Below are 17,831 nucleotides of genomic sequence, written 5' to 3'. Positions count from 1 at the left end.
ACTACAGATACTTGTAAGCAAACTACATTCTGAGCCCATCTGATTAGTAGATAATGTAACATATAATCAGTCACAAGGTACTCCCCAAAACTTAGAATATAAAGATAATAAGATGCATTTTGACTGGTTAAAAACATTCGCTGTCAGATTGTCAGCTGGAAGTGCTAGTTCAGGCACAGAAGGTCAGACGTAATATATATTACTGGGAACCATTTTAGCAAGCTTTGTAATGGTACATTCCAAGCCTTGCTTGGTGCAAGGTACATAATAGTTCATCTTCAAGCCATTGGGTATTTCATCTCATTTACAGTGGACAATAGATGAGCATAGGGACGATAACTTTCAAACCAGTGTGCGGGTACACATTGGCACATATGCATCGGTTCGCATCCAGGGATGTGGTGATTTTATAATATGCGCGCCCAAATGCACGCATGTTATAAAATAGCTTGGGCATGCACCTAGACACGTAAATCCCACTTCTACCTCATAAGTTGAATTTTAAAAGGCATGCACGTTCACGCAACTGCCAGTTTCAGCAGTTCATCCACTAGTTTGCCCAGGTAACAGCTATGTCCCCCAAGCCTCCCTGATTTGATAACCTGCATTCCCCCTAGTTGCCCAGACCCTTTGAACCCATCAGAAATGGCTCTCTTATTTTTTAACTTGCACCTCCATAGCAGAAGTAAACGTATGTGGTTCTGGACCTGGGCATGCATCAGGGCGCATAAGTAGCTACTTGTATATTTCTTGGCCATGCCCTGAAACGCCCACACCCCACCCGGACCATACCCCTTTTTGAAATCAAGTGACATGTGCACAAGGCGAGAGATATGTGTGCATCCAGGCAGCTTTTAAAATTTGGTGGGCGCACACAAGCCCAGCTTGTGTGCGCATCTCCTGATTCTGGCATGTACTGGGCTTTTAAAATTCACCTTTAAGTGACAAGATTATCTAGCGATGTATATCTAAAAAATATTGGATGCTTGTAAGCAAATAAACGGGATGATATGGATTACAAACGTGATCCAATATATCCCTGGATGCAAGGTGGGCAGAGGTGCCCGGTGAAAACTACCTTTGAGTCCTCTTCATCGTCATCTGATTTATCCAGTGATGAGCGAGACATCACATCTACGTATACTAAGCCTTTTTTAGGCAGTCGACAGGATCAGAGAGTGAGGTTTCAAGCCGACAAGGGAGATCCACCTTCCACGCGGAGATACATTCAGGGCAGTGATACCACGGGGACATCCATGGACACAATCACAGATCCAATACAATTGGCGGTAATTAATCTAAGAGGCTGACATCAGCTCATCTTAAGGTTTTGAACAAGGGCTTGTCTTTCATTTCAGTTAATAAAATGGATTTTTTCGATTTTGAAGTCCATTTACAGAGGTTCATTAGATGCATTATTTTTTGATGCATTATTTTTTAACGATTGCCTAGTGCGCTATTACAAGCCCCCTCACCCCTCCATCTGAGCTGTAAATGATCCTCCCTGTGGAGGTGAACTTGCACTCTCCCCCCACACAAACCTGTTTTTTATTTCTTTGAATATTAGCCTCAATGTGGAGAGGTATTCCAGAGGGTAGAATCTGGGTGGGGTTGGGACTTATGTGCCTATTTTAATTTTAAAAGTATAAGCATCAATTCTCTTGGCAAAACTACGCACACCAAATAAAGAGTGTAATTATGTGTGCATAGTTTTGCCGGGTTAATTTTCAACTTGAATTTATACTCGTAAGTTTGCTTTGAAAATTGGTATAACTTGGGCACATGACAGCCCACAAACTTATATAGTCTATTATAAAATTACCCCCATGCAGTCTCTAAGAGTAAGTAGGGAGCAATCTGAAATTCGTTCTGTATTTTATTGTTGATAACATGAATGTAAATTGCGCAGACTTTGACTCTTCTTCATTGGGTGAGATGCTTCTGAAAAGGCAGTATAAATTTCCTTCTGCATGGATGGAATACGCTCCCTCTAGAGCATTTCATAGGTTCTCCTCTGGATTAGCTCCTAGAGAGGCAAATAAAGAAGTTGAATAATAGCCTTGTATTTTATTTCTCTAATCCTTCCCTTATGCATCTCTTCCACCTAATAATTCCTTGAAGCAATAGAGGAAGTTTCTTTTTACTGGAGGTAACATGACTTTCTTTTCCGAGCAGCGCATACCAAAGATGGGATCCTCTAGTGTTCCTCTGGTTCTTACCCCTTTCTAGAACATTGCCTCATTTCAGGCATGTTGGATTTTGGTCACTTGGGCTATATCCAACCTGTACGGTATCTAACTCTTTCAATTTGCATGGCTTTTGCACCTTGCATGTCATTTACAATCTGCCTATCCTTGAAGCTTGGATAGTACAATATTCTTCCTCTTTCATTTGACATTGATTAGAAGCCAGGATAGTCTGTCTTTTTCTCTGAATAGTTGCCTCCATTTTCTTTCTGCGTTCCTTTGAAGCCTGGATTCTCTTTCGAGTTGTGTTTCTCTACTTCTTTGCTGTTTCTAGTTTTCTGCTTCTTTCTGTAATTTCTGCAATTTTTGTGTCCTATTTCCATAGTTTATAATCAGTGTTTTATTGACTGCCTTTTTCTCAGCTTGGTCTGTTAATCTTTTTTACGTTCCATACTACTTTTTGTCTGCATTTTCTCTAGCTTTCGTGTATTTTTCTGTTGATTGTAGACCTTATTTTTGTCCAGTGGACTTGGTTGACCTGTCTGCTTACAAAATCTTTTTGCTGGTGTTTATACAACCTCTTTCTCCTTTGCTTGTGCTGTTCCTGTTCTGTTGAAGTTAATCTCACTTTGTTTTGTATCCTGCTTGGCATTATTTAATGGAAATAAAACATCATAATGTCCCTCATCCAACGTAGCATTCTATAAAGGTGAGTTGCACTTACTAGTGGCTATGCCTGGTACAACAGTGTTCTTTGTCCACTGATTTTCATAATAAAATATTTACAGATACATTGTACATTTCAACTAACGCAGTTGTTTCCAGCAGGTCAGCATAGATTCCATAGATTTCTGTGCAGGTATGTCTGATGGTGTTCCTGAAGTATGATGTCCTGTGGGACTCCATGTGAACCCAGTGGGTTAGTTAATTTCCCAGTATTGGGTTCCAGTGGTTCACTACATAATCTGCACTTCTATGAAGGTTGGTGTGCATGGTCTCATCATCTTCTAAGAGTACTGCCTAGAGTCTGAATAAGTAACTTCTATCTCTTCAAATGTGTCTAACTTTGAATATATATCTGTTTTGGGAAATGAAGGATGTCATGGCTAACCCAAGTAAGTGAAGTTAACAGCTGCATACTACACATAACATTCCATCAAATATCCTTGTTTCCCCCAATTATAATGTACTGATCCCCAGGTCAAATATATCAGGCTGGGTCAGAGGAGTATGACACAGAAGATGCTGGCAAATCTTATGTTCTTATGTCTAAATGAGGCTGAGAATGAAGCAGGTGGAATGGAAAACACAGAGACGAGTCAAACTTTTGGTGAACGTACATAGAAACATAGAACATGAAGGCAGATAAAGACCATATGGACCATCCAATCTACCCATCCTGCTTGGCTTTACAATCCCTTCCTTTCCCCTCAGAGATCCTCTGTGCTTGTCCAAGGGTTTCTTGAATTTCAACATTGTCCCTGCCTCCATTCTTTAAGTTCACCACACTTTCCTTAAAACAAAATGTTTCCTTAGATTCCTCCTGATTTTCTCTCTTTTCACCCTTATCCCATAACTCCTCTTTCTAGAGCAAGGATTGGCACCTCTGGTTCTGGATAGGCACAAACAGGTCTGGTTTTCAGGACATCCACAATAAATATGCATGAGATATATAATGCATGCAAATATACCTCATGCATATTTATTGTGGATGTCCTGAAAACCCAATTAATTTGTTGTACTCCAGGACCAGAGTTTCCTACCCCTGCTCTAGAGTCTCCTTTTCACTAAAAGAGGCCTGCTTCCTGTGCATTTAATCCTTGGAGGTATTTAAATATCTCTATCATATCTCTCCTTCCCCTTCTTTCCTGGAGAGTTGTAAGAGATGTTCCGATCCCTTACTAATAACCTTACCCTTTTTGACTAACACTAAGAGAATTGGAATATTTTCTTAGACCATCCCTAAAATGTTTCTTCTCCCATGGCTTGGGATTGGTCAGTTCTGCCCTATATATTGGGGTTGAGCATGTGCAGTGGGAGGATGTTGGAAGATTGTTGAAGAGTGAAGAAGAGAGTTGAGGAGGAAATTTTTAAGAAGCTCTTTTTCTAGGCCCCCTTGGCTTAGTCAGTAAGGGGGAGGACAGCAAGACTGAAAAGAGAGAGCCTTGAGGATTTGATGAGAAGCTGTGTTTTGGACTGGTGTCTTTTCAGGCGAAAAGCCCTCCTACCTGAGGGGATCGGGAATGGGGTGCTACCCTGCCCTACTACTCACTGAAGTGGGATTGGCAGTTTCCCAGAGAAGTTTTTGAGAGTTTTAAAAATATTATTGGAGGTGTTTGGCCTTTGTCATCCAAGGTTAAAGTAATTTTGATTACCATCAGAGAGACTTGAGGCTTGGTCTTTTGCCAGAAGCACACTTTCTGTCGCCCAGAAATGTGGAATATCGCAGATGTATCTACCCCATAGGGATACTGGTTCAGAGAACATCAATTTGATAACAGGCACTGTGGACTTTAGTGTTGAACTTTTGGAATGGATTTTAAATTAATTTTTGTTGCAGTTAGTGTAGCTGGGTTCAAAAAAGGTTTGGATAAGTTCTTGGAGGAGAAGTCCATTAATGGCTATTAATCAAGTTTACTTAGGGAATAGCCACTGCTATTAATGGCATCAGTTGCATGGGATCTTCTTGGTGTTTGGGTAATTGCCAGGTTCTTGTGGCCTGGTTTGGCCTCTGTTGGAAACAGGATGCTGGGCTTGATAGACCCTTGGTCTGATTCAGCAAGGCAATTTCTTATGTTCTTATGTTGCAGTAAATGTTTATTTTTGAACATCATTCAAGTTGCCTTGCCTGTTCTTCTAAAAGGAAACACCCACCAGCAGGGTGAACAGAGTGTGACTGGACTGAAAGTGGGCCTCCACCCCTGTGCACCTAGGGTCCTGAGTTGTATCTTCCTCCCCTCCAGAATGGACTCCAGCATCCCAGTGGCTTGTGGAGAACTGTGTGAATAGATACAGTGGAGAGAATCAGAGGTCCAGGTAGTTAAGTGGCCCTGGGAAAATGTGTGCCCCTACATTCCAGGAGGTCCCCAAAGAAGGGTTACAAGGTATACATTTTTAGACCTTTAAGTCTGTCCCCATGTACAGTGCAAGTGTAGACCCCCACTGGTATCTCAACTAAGGATTTTGGCCTAGTGGAAAGGTTGAACAGTGTAGGCTAGAGGTATGTACCATCTTGCCACCTTGCCACCAGTAGTTGATCCCTGCCTTCATGTTAGCATGTGTGCCCTAGAGTCAGTATGGATTTTTGGTTTAGAAGCTGAAGGGGAAAGCTTGTTTTGTAGTTTCAGCAGACCCTGGTAGTTGAACCAGGGTCTGGTCAGTTGAGGATTGGTAATGTTGAGCCACAGAATGGCTCTGACACAACCTGACTCAGATTTTTAATAGCTTGATGTATGACCCCGCTCTTGAGATTCCAGATTGGTTCTCAAGGGATTAAAAATAATGCTGGGACACCTGGAAGGTGTTCCTAGCATTTAGATGGCTGAGGCCAAGTGATGAAGTGAGGTCCCAGTGGAAGATCCCTGACCTCTTCTAAATCCTGAGTATATTGATGGTTTGTAATGTGAACGTATTGAAGCTCTATGCTAAACCCGTAATAGTGGTGTTTCAAGCATTGTCTGTGTTTGCCTATGAAGAAGAATTACTGTGGAAACTGACGGAACAGGATATGCAGAATGGATTTAAGTTTTTCCCTAACTGTGAGTTTTTGCAACCTTGATTGAGTTACCTGTTGATTTGTACCTGCAGGGAATGTTTTATTTATTTATTTATTTATTTATTTATTAAGCTCTTATATACCGTCGTTCAGACTGGCCATCACAACGGTTTCCATATATAAAACATAAATAACAATAAATTAGATAAAGAGCAATTATTCCTAAAACATAGTAAAATAAAAGCAAAAGCAAATACAATAAGCAATTAAAATGAAGTAAAATACAATCCAGTTAAAAACAACTGAAATTATAAATGTTCATATTAATGCCTTCTCTAATTAACCGGTGTGGACTCTCTATTCCCAGGGGCTTCCAACCTGACAGTGGTGGCCAGGGGCAGATTGGCCTATCGGGGGATCGGGCATCCCGTGGTGGGCGGTCGCTCCAGTCACGTGGTCTGCCAAGCACGGCTGTGACAGAGCCGCGCTCGGCAGACCACGTGGTATCTCCTGGGCTGGCCGGGGCGGCTAATCCCCAGGCCGGTTGTCATCGGGAATCCTCTCCTGGTGGTGGCTCAAAGCTGTTGCTGAGGAGTAGGAAGCAAAAGGTTCCGTTTGCTAACCCTCACGTGTATCAAAGGCCATAACATTTTTAGCTGAACAGTCTGTTCTTCCTAGGCTGAGCAAATTCAGTTTAGTTTAGCATTATTGTTTTTATATGCTGCCTTACTTGTGTAAATCAAAGCGAATGAAGGAGTTTATATTACAGAAATACTTGAGCTTGACATGTCTGTGTATTCTGTCTCCTAGAATCCTGCAGAAAGCAATGCTGTGACTGTGTAAATGTGATGGGTGTGTCCCAGATGTGCAGAACAAACTGATAAAGTGCAATGTTTATCCAGCGTGTCGCAAAAAAAACGTTTATCAGAAGCTGCTGCCCCACCAAAGAATGCATGTTTTGTTTTTTTTAGATTATTAATACAAACGGACTTGTTAGTCAGGTTCACATGATTGTAAGGACTGGGACTGTGATCATCTGAACTGTGCCAAACAATGTGTTTTTCTTTTGTGGGGCAGCAGTCTGTGAGACTGCTGCCCCACAAAAGAAAAAGTGAGACTGCTGCCCCACAAAAAGACTGCTGCCCCACAAAAAAAAAAAAAAAAAAAGACTGCTGCCCCACAAAAAAAAAAAAAGACTGCTGCCCCACAAAAAGAAAAAGTGAGACCCACAAAAGAAAAAGTGAGACTGCTGCCCCACAAAAAAAAAAGTCAGTAAGGGAGAGCAGTCTGTGAGACTGCTCTCCCTTACTATCTTCTCAGAGGACTGGGACAAGGTCACAGTTACCTCCTCGCCCTTCTCGATATCTCAGCGGCCTTTGACACCATCAGCCACCACCACCTCCTGACACGGCTAGAAAGCATCGGCATCTCAGGAATAGCTCTAGCCTGGTTCAAATCCTACCTCTCTAACAGAAAGTTCTCTGTTAAAATCGGAAACAACCTATCTGCCTCATACCCCCTACAACAAGGAGTCCCACAAGGCTCATCACTTTCATCTACCCTCTTCAATATTTACCTCATCCCTCTCTGCCATCTCCTCTCCGACCTTAAACTCAAATTCTATCTCTATGCTGATGATGTACAGATCATCATTCCCATTCACAACTCTATATCTGATGCCCTGGAGCACTGGGAAAAGTGCCTTGCAGCTATCAACACACTCCTCACCAACCTTCAGCTTGCACTCAACACGAACAAAACGGAACTCCTCCACATCTCCTCGCATCCCCCCGACCTCCTGCCTAACGACCCTAAACTCAACCTCCTCACAGCCCAACCTTCTGTTAGGGACCTCGGAGTACTTCTTGATCCCAATCTTAGTATGAAACCTCACATCAATTCCATCCTAAAAACTGGCTTCTTCAAACTCAATGTACTAAAGAAACTCAGACCCCTGCTCTACACCCATGACCTCCGTACAGTGATTCAAGCCACTCTCACCTCCAAACTAGATTACTGTAATGCTCTCCTCTTAGGGCTCCCACTGTCTTCGATAAAACCCCTTCAACTACTGCAAAATGCTACAGCAAGACTCATTACCAACGCACGCAAACACGACCATATTACCCCCATCCTCAAGGACTTACATTGGCTCCCCATCCTGTCCCGTATACATTACAAAACCTTGACCATAATACACAAGTCCATCCACTCCCACAATTCCAACTGGCTCGACCTCCCTTTCACTGCCCCCCAGTCCACCCGAGCCACCAGATCTACCAACAAAGGCACCCTACATGTCCAATCCCTGAAAATGGCTCATCTCTCCTCTACCCGCGACCGTGCTATCTCTATTGCCGGTCCGGCTCTATGGAACTCCCTACCTGACCACATGCGCATTGAACCGTGTGCAATTAAATTCAAAAAGAAACTAAAAACACTTCTGTTCAACCATGCTTACCCAGAATAACTCTTCCATCTCCCCTCGTAGTCCCCCCCCTCCAGGGGACTGCCCTCTCCTTATATTAAGGAGACTACCATTGTAAATTATAAATTGTATTCTCTGGTTATGACTTTCTTGTTTTATCTATCCTTCCTACTGCCTATTTATTTTACCCCCCCCCCCCCGCCCAGTTACATTCTCCTTGTTGAAATGTATTTTCCAAGCTTTAAGTTATTATGTGAACCGGTATGATGTACCCACTAATGCCGGTATATAAAAGTTTCTAAATAAATAAATAAATAATTGCTAAATAAGGGATAGACATAGCACTAATTATTTCCAAAATGTATCAGATTGCTCTTATTTCTTTCATTATATCTTAGTGTGACTCTGCGACTTATAATCATTCATGTATGGATTGCGCAGATGTCTTGCCACTGATGGTTAGGTCCATAGACTTGTAATGTAAAACCTTGTATGGCCCTCCTAGGAGTTATATATTATGAGAACAAGATGTTCAGTCATTCTTATTTTCATTCGTTTAATAGTCTGGTACTCCCTTTGAACCGAAGGTAATCAGAATTAATATGCCGCACTCTCAGTCTAATTTCCCAAGGCTTTTTCCCCATTCTTAGTGCATCAGGCTCTTTGTCTGTTTATAGTATTGCAGGTTTACCTTATGATAAGGGTTTAGATTTTGGGGGGTATTTACAGCTCAAGAACACAATTAAGTCAGTGTTACCAGTCCTTGAAGTGGAATAAAATAAATGCGAAACCTAGTGACATTTCCCAGCAGCAGGATATTGATTGGTACCACAATATTTCATTCCTAGTGGCTGACAAATTCTACAAATGCAGGAACCTTGTCCCTTCACTCCATTGCTAGCTCACTGGAAACTGATGAGCCGGTTTTCTGTTCTGCTCTTTTGAAATCACCATCAGGATAAGTACAGCAAGACAGAAGAGAAAGCGAGTTTTCTCCAAGAACCCAAGACACCCCACAGAAAGGGCGGGCTAGGCAGGTGACTTCTGAGGTGCCAAGCCCAGGAAACGCCAATGTGCTTTCTCGGGGGGGGGGGGGGGGCGGCAGGGCACCCGTGCTCCATGCCACAGCTGTAGGGGCAGGAGCACTCCAGAGCTCCTAAGCGGCTGCCGCAGTGTGGCTGCATCATCACAAGGGGACGCTGGTGGCTGGGCATGTAACCAGAGGTGAGCCGTAGCTGCACCTGCCCTTCCTCCCCGCCATCCTCATAGCCAGCCCCACCCCCTAGAGTATCTGGGGTACTTGTTGGCCCAGTGACAGGCCTGACCTCGTAAGTGAAGGCTTTAATATTAAACGTCATGCCTATTAATACATCAGACATCCTTAGTCCTTCAACCGTGAGCAGGACATCCACTATGGGAAAGATTCCGAATTTCTGCTGGAGAACCTGCTCGCTTTATCTGCTTAAGAAGGGCGCGAGGTCGGGGCCTTCACTGGACAGAGAGTAGATGAATATCAAGGTTTCCCAAATATCTGCTGTCATAAAAGAGAATGATCGGCTGCTAGCTGCGTTGTTTGGAATCACTTAAGAACTTTATTTGGAAAGGCCTAAAAAAAAGATATTCAGAGCATACAGGAGGCAGAGTCCACCTATATTCTCCATTATTGGACTTCATCCCATCTACAGCCTCTGCCCACAAAAGGTTTATGCACTCCCTAAATAGGGGAGCTTTTATTCACCTCGCCGATGCCTCTGTCCCAAGTAGCTTAGTGCCTGTTCAGAGCAGGAGTAAGGTTAGCAGTTTACTTTAAAGCCCACATAGCTTCCATTTTTTTTCCTTTGAAAATAATTTCTTTTTTCTAACTTATTTTGTATTCACTTTCAGTGTACAGTAATAGAAACAGTTACTTGTACTATTTGGTGTTGGGTTTTCAGGATATAGATAAGATAGATTTGCATACTATGGAGGCAGTGCATGCAAATCTATGTCATGCATATTCGTTGTGGATATCCTGAAAACCCGAGAGGCTGGGGGTCCTCCAAGACAGGTTTGGGAAATCACTGGTCTATAACATTAACCTTGTGATAGCAACAAACCAAATTATTCAACAGGTCAAAACCACAAGAATAAAAGTTGAACTTCAACGCACCCTGTTTCAAACAAAAACCCCATTTTTATTCATTAACACCTCTTCCCCCTCCCCGGTTTGATTTTTACTTTCATTTGCTTTCTTGAAGAATCATGGGAGTCAGGCGCACCCATGTCCCCCTCTTTCCTCTTTTAGGCTATCCAGTTCCATTGGAATGGAATCAGGAAAGGTTCACCCCAGCAGAAGGTTTCACATGAGGGCATATCTAGAGGTCAGATTCACACTAACCAAAGCCCTTATTTCCCAGCTCTGTGGGAAGTGGTGTGACCTCCCATATAAGCGTGCTCTCAGCTTGTCTTTTGAAGTGAAAGTGATGGCTGCTGATACGTTATTTGGCTACTGTTTTCTTCCAGAGGATAGCAGGAGTGTCCTCTGTCTCTGAATGTGTCAACTCCTTTCTAGAGGTCATTCTGGACTACATCCAGTCCTCCTCTATAGAACAGGAGAGGAGACAGGTACAGAAGGGCTCTTTTGCATTGCTCACCTTCCTAATATCATTGGAGCTATTGACTGCACCCATGTGGGTTTAGATCCTTCAAAGATTCAGGAAGTCATCCAGGAACTCTAAGCATTGCCACACTCTGAACATCCAGGTTTGCCGTGACCATTGCTTAATGTGTTGGCCAATTTTCCCAGTTCTTTCCATGATGCCCGTATATTAAGACAGAGCTGTTGATGGTAACATTTGCCTTGTAATAAGAATTTTGTTGTTGTATGTGTGAGTATTGAGGTGTTCCCCATTGATTCCTATATGATAAATTAGTGCTTCAGAGAGTATGCAAAGTGGTGTGAAGACTGACATGTGGGCAGGCATTTTTGGCTTCTTGCTCTTAGTTTACACTGATGTCCTAGCCTCAGCATGCTTTCCCTACCTTTTTCTTTAACAGACAAACTTCACCCAAGTGACTTTGCATGGTCAAATAGGGATAATGAGGCTTGTACCTAGAGAAATTAGGCAGTTAATGCATTCCACAACTCGGAGCAGAACGGGTCCAAAATTATTCAATATAAGTACATTATTGTCCACTTTGCTGCCAGTTGGCTTCCCATGCAATCTCTGCTCCAGCTTCGAATAGTATTATTTTTTTTTATTTGCCAGTCTCCCTGCATAGCTATTCAACGTGGCCTCTTTTACAGCCTCAGATTGGGTGACCCAATCTCAACGTGAACAGGCTAAGCCACGTCTTGTAGATATGCTCCTCCATAAGCTGCCACTGGGAAGTTCTCAGTGTGGACAGGCATCTTGTAGCAGTTACACCAGCTGAACCTAATGACCTCAAAATGATGTGCTCACATGTAGCGGGGGAGCCATTACAATAGAGGGAAGACCAACTGGCTGATATACCAAACAGAGCCCCACAAGGTTTCCACGGGTCAACATTTCCTCCTTAATTTTTCACCACAAAACTAAGGTTCATTTTTTTGTGTAGCACTAAACCAATGTGATGGTAAATATGGTGTCCCCATCCTGCCTTTTGGGGGCTTTGCACTTGAGGTGCCTCCCCTTTCTTTAGAATGAGTCCTGCCTCTATATAAAGCTTGCTCAGGGGGAAATCCTCTTAGACCTTCTTGGGAGAAGATTGACTGGAAGGAGGTTTTGAAGGAGTGTTTGATAGGCCTCATACCTGAGCACTGTAGTCTTTGAGAGGTTTTTGAGGGCTGCCCCTTGTCTGAAGGCCTGGACTTCCAGCGAATCCATCCTGCGACCAGTATACACTGTGCATGTATGTGTGTAGATTTTTGAAAATCAGCCCTATAACAGATTGGAGATAGAACGTTTTTGTTTTTTTTTGTTCCTCTATTACATGCTGATGAAAGAAGATAACTATCCGATCTTCTATGGGGTAGGAGTCTTAGACACTGACTCAGTGAAAAAAAAAACTGAGTTGGAGGAATTTGCACCATAGATAAAGAGACTGTGGCTTTTGCAATTATGATTTTTCTTTTGCTATTTACGGTTTTTGAAACATTGGCCTGGATCTTATTTTTCGAGTACAAGTTGAACATTGTCATTGCCTCCATCCTGTGTTTTGGGTGCTTGCTCTACCAAGTGAACCCTGCTACAGTGAGTATTTTGACTAGCGGGGTGCTCCTCCAGGAAAGGGTTGGGAAACCCTATGATATGGAATGAATATAAATATAGAATCAATGCCACCTGTATAAGCCACCTGTTCCTCTTCAATATAAGCGCCCATCTCCAGTCTGAATAAAATTGAGGCTTCTACCACACAAACTGTTCCACTGATTAGCCACTCCTTGTGAAACTTAACTCTGCCGAACACAGAGCAGATTGCATGGCACTTACCCCACCCTCCTCCTGGTACCTTCATTCCACATTGGAAGCCCAGTAGCAAGTTTGATCTTAATGCAATTGCAGTTTTAAAGAATGGTGACCGTGATTAACAGCCATGATGGAGAGCAGTCACACAAAGCTCAAAGTCCTAGGTTTCAAAAATACCCATTTTTGGTTAAAAGGCAAAAGTACTTTAAGAAGGTGCTGGCTGGGTGGGAGGAGATAGGTGAAGTGGAAGAACAGTGGTCTAAACTAAAAGGAGCTAAAGAAAGAACAAGAAAATGTTATGTTAAGAAAGAGAATAGAAGTAAGAAGGATAAGAGACCACATTTATTTATGAGCTTGTACATCGCTTTGGGCGATCCAGATTGGATCTGGAAAGCGATTAATACATATTAATAAATAAATAAACACAATTTTAAAGGGAAGTGGCTAAAAATGTAAAAGCAAAAGGATTAGCATTCAAAAGATGCAGAGGAGCTCATAAAGAAGATCACAGGAAAGAATATCTGGTTAAGCTGAAAGAGGCAAGGAAAGAAGTCAGGATGGCAAAAATGCAAATGGAAGAAAAAAATAGCTTAACAGGTGACAAGACTTTTTTCAGATATGCCAGTGAAAGGAGGAAAAACAGAGGTGGACTGAGAGGAGATGAGGAGAAATGTGTAGAAGGAATGATGAAAAACATGGAAATGCTAACCAATGTTCCTTTTCATAAAACTAGAAAAACAGAGGAGGTTGGAAACTACAGGCTCGTGAATCTTATTGATAGGAAAATCAATGGAAACTTTCTTGAAGGAAAAGACAGTGAATTATCTGGAATCCATTAGGTGGAAGGTTTGGAGACAGCATAGTTTTGTCAGAAAACGATCATGTCAAACAAATCTGATAAATTTCTTTCAGGCCAATTCAGTACGGTGCGCTCAGCTGAGCGCACCCTTTAGCACTCGTTTGGCTGTGCGTTTTCGACGCACGTCTATTACCCCTTATACTGTAAGGGGTAATAGCGCCTTGAAAACGCGCGGCCAAACTTGTGAAAATTAATAGCGTTCATCACATGCAAATGCATGTTGATGAGCCTATTAGTTAGTCGCCCGTGATATTGAAAGTAAAATGTGCAGCCAAGTAGCACATTTTACTCTCAGAAATTAACACCTGCCCAAAGGCAGACGTTAAACATAGACAGCACCGGGAAAGTGTACAGAAAAGCAGAAAAAACTGCTTTTCTGTACACCCTCTGGCTTAATATCATAGTGATACTAAGTCAGAGGAACCAAAAAATATAAAAATCTGTCCACCGGTCCACGGGTTTGAAAACGGTTGCTCAATTTTGCCAGCGTCCATTTTCCGAACCCGTGGCTGTCAGCAGGTTCGAAAACCGACGCCGGTAAAATTAAGCGTCACTTGTCGGACTCGCTGACAACCGCCTCTTCCGCTAATAAGGAGGCGCTAGGGACGCGCCTTTGTCCCTAGCACCTCCTTATTAGCATGGGCCGTAATTTAAATAGAGAATCGCGCGTCCAGGAAAGGTTCCCAGGCATGCGTTGGGAGAGCGGGCGCTCAACACGGAGCACCGGCTCTCCTGCACTTTATATTGAATCGGCCTGTTTAATTGGGTTACTAGGGAATAAAAAGAGGAGCACACACTGGATTTGGTTTACTTGGATTTCAGCAAAGATTTTGATAACTGTCCTGATAGGAGTCTCATAAATAAATTGAGCAGGCTGGGGGTGGGTTCCATGGTGATAGAATGGATTAGAAACTGGTTGCGTGACAGACAACAGGAAAGAAAGGTGATTAGTGGAGAGCCTCAGGGATCGGTCATGGGACCAGTCTCTTTGTGAGTGATATTGTGGAGGGATTAGAAGGAAAAGTCTGTCTTTTTGGCAAACGACATTAAAGGTCTGCAACAGAATGGGACATACCTGAGGGAGTAGATGGAATGAGAAGAGATCTAGGAGACCTTGATGAGTGATTGAGGGCTCAGCAGTTAAGATTCAATGCACAAAAGCTCAGAGTCATGCATTTGGGTAGCAAAGATCCAAAGGAATGGTGCATTATGAGGGATGAGAGACTGATGTGCCCAGGCTAGGAGAGAGACCTCGAGATGCTTGTGCCTGATAATCTCAAGGCAGCAAAACCGTAGCCAGAATGATGCTAGGATACCTAATTGAGAGGTTAGACCTTATATTCTGTTGATAATATGTTGCTGACCATAACGTATTTGTACTTATTTTATGTATCTTAAATTTACTATGATGCTTAAATCACGTGGAGTGGTTTATTTCTTTAATTGTCTTGAATTTTTATGTAATGTCAAATGATTAATTTTGAGTTATGTTATCCTATTGTACTATGCTTTGAATTCTTTGATTGTAGGCAGGGCCGACAGAGGCACTGACCATTAGGGAGCACGAGCCATGTGTGGCCGCAACCACTCACAGCCCAAAAAACCAAGAGGAGGAGGCGGGTCTGTGACTGGGGGCAAGGGGGGTGTCGGCATGACAGGGAGGGGGGAGGCGCGACTGGGGGGGGGGGGCGGCAGGGCCGGGGGGGGCGGTGCAAGGCAGAAGGTGCCTAGGGTGCCTATTCCCCTTGCACTGGCCCTGATTGTAGGCATATTCCAAATAAACTTGAAAATTTCTAAGTATAAGCAGTAGAAAAAAGGAAGTGATAATACCTCTGTACAGGTTGTTGGTGAAACCTTAGCCAGAATTTTATGTCCAATTCTGAAGGCCATACTTCTGAAAGGATATAGACAGGCTGGAGAAAGGTTACCGAAACGGTGCAGGGTTTGCACCAAAATCTATATGAAGGATCTGTATGTGTATGCCCTATCCTAGAGGAAGGAAGAGACACGAGTGATATAATAAAGGCATTCGAATATCTCAAAGGTATAAATCCTGCACAGAGGAATGTATGTTCTGGAACAAGAGATCACAGTATGAATCCTCCGGAGAGGAGAATCGGGAGCTGCATCAGGAAATCTTTCTTCATAGGGCAGTGGATGCATGGAATGGACTCCCGGGGGGAGGTGATAGGGACACAAATAGTAATGGAATTGTAAAACAAAGCATGGGATAAGCACGGAGGATCCCTACTGGCCCAGAGGATGGTAAAAAAAGCATTGAAGTGACCTGCATGGTGACTAAAGCCCAAAATGGCAGTGGTATGACTGAACTGGGCTTCCATGAAAGCATTGGGGTAACCTCCATGCGGCAGCGGTTTCAACCCTAAACAACAGTGGTGCATGGGGAGGCTGGATTTTATTGGACAATGGCCTCACTAAATTTTGTTAGCTGTGGGGATTATTACAAAACTTGGCAATAAGGCATGGAAGAGAGCTTGGGTATTGGCGTAAGTATTGACCTTGTAAGAATCAAAGCTGGAGGTGATGCGACCCGATATGGCCCGCCAGCAGAGCTGTTAGAGAGCTGGACTTGTAACAGATTTTGGGCATGCCTGGGACAGATATGGAAGGCAGTGGTGGGTAAAGGGCTGAGAGGTCCAGTAAAAAACAAGCTGGGGGGAGTAGATATTGGCTTGCAGATGGGAACTTTATAAGCTCATCTACCCAAAATGGAAGAATCTCAAGTGGGCAGTCTGGATGGACCAATTTGGTCTATATCTGCTATCTTTTACTATGCTACTGTGCCCTGTAAGACGGCAGCTGACATGGAAAGATTTAAAAATGAATCCTCTTTAAAAACTTTCTCTCTCTCTCTCTGAACAGTTCTTCAGCCTCCCTTTCCCTTAAAGTAAGAGAAGACTAGGAGAGATCCCTTGCAGCTCCTGAACGCACTGGCTGTATGTCACAGATTCGCCTACCGTGAGGCCTCTCCGTGCCCTGGTTCTGCCTGCCATGACTCCTCCTCACCTGCAGAGGCTTTCAGCAAGCCTCTCCAGCAGCCTTGCTAAGCTCCTCCTCGCTGCTCTCTCCATGCCCAAGTCCCATCCCTATGTAACCGAGCCTTGCCAGAAACACCTTGCCTCTTCATAGAGCCACTCTTGGCTCTCTGAGCTGGCCATTTTTGTCTTGTACCTTGCCTTGTGACCTCCAGGCCTTCTTGTTCCTTGCTTTGTGGCCGCTGGGCCTGCTCTAGTCTTGAATCTTGCCTTGCGGCCTTCTGGCCTTTCTCTACCTTTGGGCCTCCAGCTTTGCTGCCTTTGAGCTTTTATGTTCTCTGTTCTGTTTTGTCTTCCTTAGTCCTTGTCCAGTCCTGTCCTGTCTATGTTTGGTCTTGTCGTGCCCTGCCCAGTCCAAGCCTTGCTATTGTCTTCCCTGCCAGTGGCGTAGCTGGAAATTAAAAAACTTTTTGGCGGGGGGAAACCAAGTTTAACATGGGTGGGCAGTTGACATACAAATCTAGGCCCTACTAGTTGTTCTCTTATAGATAAATAATGCCTTAGAGTGCAGCTGACAATGGATTTCTAAGTAGTTTTATCACGAGTAATGCTTTAAAATATTTAAATTCTGTTTCAAGTACTTACCAGCATTATTAATCTGAATTAATTTATTTTAGATTTATTGCAGTTTCTAAATACACACCATGTAAAAAGTAAACAAAGAACACGTAACAGAAACATCAGATCCAATCAGTAATAAACAAATATCAATGTATTCTTTTATGAATCCTCTTTCCAAAAGTGCAGAGAATATCATAACTACAATAAAACAGCAATAATCATAATACTCATCATAAGAACTTAAGATTTGCAAGAGGTGCAGAACAGAACCAGGACATGCAAAAAATATATTCAGTGACAACAAAATAAACTCCTTCCAATGACAAACATTTTGTGAAGTAAGACAAATCCCTACAAAAAAACAACCACCTAGAACCTTGCCATACCATGCCATAACAGCAGTAACTCTCAGCAACCTTATCTACAAAAATGTAGTAAAGGCAAGCATTACACTAAGCCCTAGAACACGAATACACAACCTAGTAGGCAAACAGAACAAGCCGAACTGCTACAAATCCCTCCAGAGAAATTACATGCTAGCAAAAATACTGCACCTCTGTCACAATATGCGCAGCTCAGACAGAATAAGGGACTAC

The sequence above is a fragment of the Rhinatrema bivittatum genome, chromosome 6 (assembly GCF_901001135.1).
Source record: "Rhinatrema bivittatum chromosome 6, aRhiBiv1.1, whole genome shotgun sequence".
In the NCBI taxonomy this organism is placed as follows: Eukaryota; Metazoa; Chordata; class Amphibia; order Gymnophiona; family Rhinatrematidae; genus Rhinatrema; species Rhinatrema bivittatum.
Note: the sequence above shows the minus strand (reverse complement) of the source record.